Raw genomic sequence first — 5,014 nt, forward strand, 5'->3', positions numbered from 1 at the left:
GTAACCTTTGACTTGGTGCTCTTTCATACACTAGCTGCTCCATTTTACATTGGAGGAAACTGAGGAAGACAGAAGATAATGCTTTGTCCTGGCAAGTAGATACTATTATTATCATCCTTATTTTACAGATGAGGAAACTGAGGCAGACAGAAGTTAAGTGCTTTGCTCTGGGTCACACAGGCAGGATCTAAGAGAGGATTTGAATTCGGGTCTGTCTTGACTGAGGCAAGAAGGATTATCACCTCCTTATTCTTAGGAGCTATGGCACTCATCCCCTTTGCTAAACAGGTCCGGGATTGCAGGGAGAATTCCAGGAGATGTGGCGTCCATCCTGCTATTGTTATAAAGTCTATGACCTTACGGGCTATTAACGGCCACATGGTCCATTGACATCCAACAACTACAGTAATGGCCGTCAGCACAGCAGAATCTTCAGCTGAGGAAGTTCTGAAGGTCAGCCGTCCTTTCCAGTAAGCATCTTCCAGCAGTGCACTGACCCAATTACTATTCTGCTAAACTTGCTGGGTATGGAAATGTGGGCGTTGTTAATGCTCTTCAGACATATTAGGGCTTTATTTTCAGCTGGGTAAGTAATTAAGAAGAGCACAAGTTCAGCTCTGCTGAAACCAGTGGAATGGAGTGGTCAGCAGAGCCCATTTCAGTGACTCTGCTCCCTTGGTATCTGGCAGAGGATAAAATGGCCCTGTTCCCGCCCTCGGCCTTTTCCACTTTTCCCAGGATTCAATTTTACCTTCAGCAGAGTGCTATAATTATGGAATATAAAGTCACTTGTGGCTAAAATTTGTCTGCTTAATTCTATTTAGTACAGAAGATTCAAGTTTAGTGAGGAGAATCTATTAATATCAATTGATAGTTTGGAATTAATTCGTAGTTGGAAAATTGCTTCATTTCTCTCAGCCTCAGTTTCCCTCCCCGTAAAATGAAAATAATAGCACCTACCTTCCAGGGTTATCTTGACTCAAATGAGATATTTATGAAGCATCTACCATGTAACAGATACTTAATAAAACTTTTTTTCCTTCCTTTTTTCTTCTTTTCTTCTTTTTTCTTTTTTTCCTTCCTCCACCTTCATTCTCATCTTCTTTTCCTTTCTTTCATACTTCCTTGGAAACTTTCTTCCTTCTGTTATGTTTCAAAATTAAGGTAAATTGAGAGACAATGGTCTGAACAAGTAGTGACCAATAAGTTGAGTCAATGGCTTTGATCAATGACCGAATACCCTGAGGTAGGGCCCATCAGCCTGCTTATAGTTTGGGGGAGTACAGAGTTGGGTAGGGGGAGAAAATAATGCAATTGGTTCCAGTGGGGATGAGAACAAGATTGATTATTTTATTTTTTATTCTATTTTTAAAGATATTTATTGTCAAAACAGTTAGTTTTCAATATTCGTCCTTGCAAAACTTTGTGCTCCAAATTTTTTTTTCTCCTTCCCTTTCCCCCAACTCTCCCCAAGATGGCAAGTAATCCAAAGATTAGTTATTTTAAAGAAAGCAGGCTATCATGCCCATGTGAGTTGCTCTCTCTGACAATTAAAGAAGGTTAATTGTTTTATGCATCCTATTATTAAGGTTCAGGACTCCCAAAAATATACTGGGGTTCAGATGCCTCAAAAGAATTTGGAAGCTTAGGGGGCAGCTAGGGGGCGCAGTGGATAGAGCACCAGCCTTGAATTCAGGAGGACCCGAATTCAAATCTGGTCTTAGACACTTAACACTTTCTAGCTGTGTGACCCTGGGCAAGTCACTTAACCCCAGCCTCAGGATTAAAAAAAAAAAAAAAAAAAAAAAAAGAATTTGGAAGCTTAGATAATTTTTAAGTCAAGAGGCTAAGTTTTATTATAATTGTAATGCTAATTAAAGCAGGCTAAGTTCAAAAAGAGGAAGATAGCAAAGAGCAAGGAGCTGAGGGGTACATTATAGGGAAAACTGTTAGAGATGGAATTGAGGTTACAGAACAAAGAACAGAGCAGGGGAGATGACTCATGGGATTGGGATCCACATGATTGGTAGGAAGTTTGCTAATGGGGGTAACAACGACTCCCTTGCTTCTTTAAAGAAACTAAGAGGTACTATTCATTGAATCCAGGTGAGAGACAGCAACCCAGACTCTAGGATAGAAAACCAGAAATCCTGGAAGTGGCTGAATAAAGCTATGGGCCCGATAGCTCCGTTCTCCAAGGTTGTGTCACATCACTCCCAATAGCTACATTCCTAAGGTCAGGTCTGGGATTACTTCAAAAATACCGGGGTCTTTACTGTTATTGGGGTCTCTACTACTATTAGGGTCTCTACTATTGGGGCCTTTACTATTGTTGGGATCTCCACTATTATTGGGATCTCCACTATTATTGGAATCTCTACTATTACTGGGATCTCTATTATTGGGATCTCTACTAAATCATCAGTGTCTTGCAAACTTTGTTCATAGACCCAAGTTGGCAGATTTCCTGGCACCTAGAAGGATTTGTAAGAGAGAGAAGACCCTTCTTAATTTTACAAGGACACATAAAGATTTTGGAGATAACAAGTTGACTTGTAATTTTAAACTCAGAAGAAAAGCTGATTCAATTGTACAATTAACACAATATAAAATTAGTTGAACTCATACAAGTAGAAACTGGAGATAATATTAATTTTGACATTTTCTCTTACTTTTTTTCTTTATCCTTTGTTCCTCCTCCTTTTTCCCTCCTTGCTTCCTTCCTTTCTTCTTTCCTTCCTTCACCCCTCCCTTCTTCCCTCCTTTCCTTTCCCTCTTTCTCTCTTCCCTTCCCTTCACTCCTTTTCTTCTTCCTTCCCCCCTCCGTCTTTTTTCTCTCCCTTCCTTCCTTCCTCCCTTCCTTCCTTCTTCCCTTCCTTCCTTTCTCCCTCCTTCCCTTCCTTCCTCCCTCCTTCCCTTCCTTCTTGTCTTGGACACTTTTTCCTTTTTGCTAAAGATTATCTTGCTTGGTGATCTCAGAAACTGCCACGGGTACAATGAACACAACTATTCAAATGATTCCACTAGATATACCTACCCCCTAGTAAGCCAGCCATTTAGTCAATAAACATTTATTAAACACCTTCAGTGTGCCTGTCTTCTCCATTAGAATGTGCAAACAAATATGCACAAACACACTACATATGGGATAATTGGAAATAAAGAGAAAGAAAGCATTAGTGAGAATGAGGGAAGGTATCTTATAGACATGTCCATGTTCTTTCCTCCCCCCACCCCTACTCCTTTTTAGGCAATTGGAGTTAAGTGACTTGCGCAGGATCACACAACTAGGAAGAATTAAGTGACTGAGTCTGGATTTGACCTCAAATCTTTTGTGTCCAGAGCCCGTGTTCTGTCCACTGTGCCATGTAGCTGCTCTTTGATGTCCTTTATGCATGTCCTTTAGATTCTTCACAACTTGGCTCCTCCCTGTCTTTCTGGGTACCAAGTAGATAGTGTTGGAGTCAGGAAGACCCGAGTTCAGATCCTGCCTCAGACACTTACTAGTTGTGTGACCCTGGGCAAATCACTTTACCCTATTTGCCTCAGTTTCCTCATCTGTAAAATGGGGATAATAATAGCATCTACCTGCAAGGATTGTTGTAAAGATCAAATGAGGTAACCTCTGCAAACCTTGAAACACTCTATATAAATGTTAGTTATTATTATAATATATAATACTACATAATATACTACATTATTACACTATATAATGCAAGTTATTATTACACTTTTTTCCCCTCCACTTATTCCTGGTTTCTCAAGCTTCCCTCAGTATTCAAGTCAAATCTCACCTTCTATAGGAGAGATTCCCTAGTTTTTCCCTCCCCTTCCAATCTGGTAATGCCCAGATTACCTTCCAACTTCTGAATGCATATTGCACATATGGAGTTATTTACATGCTGCCTCCCTCCTGTTAGAATATGAACTCCTTGAGGCAAGGACTAAGGATTGGGACAAAGTGGCCCAAGGTCAGGAAGACTAGGAACACAGAGGGCATTAGCGAGTTGGAAGGACCTTGCTTATTTTTCACAGAGCTGAGATCCCCTTCTAGCAATGTCAGAACCTCCAGGAGTCAAAACTGAGGGGAGGAGGGCTTTTTGCTAGTCTCTAGCAGGGGGCTGTGCTGAGAAAAGCCTACGGAGCTAATACCGAAAGAACATCATGGCACCTGCTGTCCCACTGATGGGAGCTGGAGAACAAGGGAACGGCACATCTGGCTAGGCAGTGTCCAGCAGGGAGGGGGAGACTAAGGCCAGCAGGGAACAGAGGAACTAAAGGCCATTCCCCAGAGTTCCTGCCCTGCAAATTGTTGGGGGACACCTTCAGGAATGACGCACATGAAACAAGCAGACTTTTGAATATGAAAAGAAATATTCTAGAGAGGAAATAAATTCCAATTATATATAAATGAGGCTTTACTTTGGAATTTCGAGTAAGTATACCTTTGCTACTTTGAAACAGAGAAAGACCTTCATTTAAACAAAAGACCACAACTTCCAACAACTAGTTATCAGGTACATTATGTGGGGTGAAAGATAAATGGAAGAATAAGATATATACATATGTGTATATATGTTTGTGTGTATACATGTGTGTATATAACATATATGTATATACATGATATTGTGTATTAATATCAAATATTAATATACATATGATGTAAACATCTATTCAATATTTCCAAAATGGTTTCTGTGAGATCAGAATACTGTTTGTCATGGTTGAATATATGATTTCACTGACTGAGAGATTCCCAGGAATGGATGAGAATTCCCAGGAAGTCTACCGCCTCCACTAATACAGATCTCTTCCTATATTGTAACTTAAGGTCTTAGTGTCCGGGATCACATGGTCAGTGTCACAGGTGGAACTTAACCCTGTGGTCAGTTCTCCATAGGATATGCCATGCATTTTAAGGGTGTATTCCCAATTTACAGATCAGGAAACAGGCTGTTCAGGGTAAAGTGACTTTTTTTGCCCAACTCCTCTGCTGGTAAATGTATAAAGACCA

Source organism: Sminthopsis crassicaudata, chromosome 3, assembly GCF_048593235.1.
Source record: "Sminthopsis crassicaudata isolate SCR6 chromosome 3, ASM4859323v1, whole genome shotgun sequence".
Taxonomy (NCBI): domain Eukaryota; kingdom Metazoa; phylum Chordata; class Mammalia; order Dasyuromorphia; family Dasyuridae; genus Sminthopsis; species Sminthopsis crassicaudata.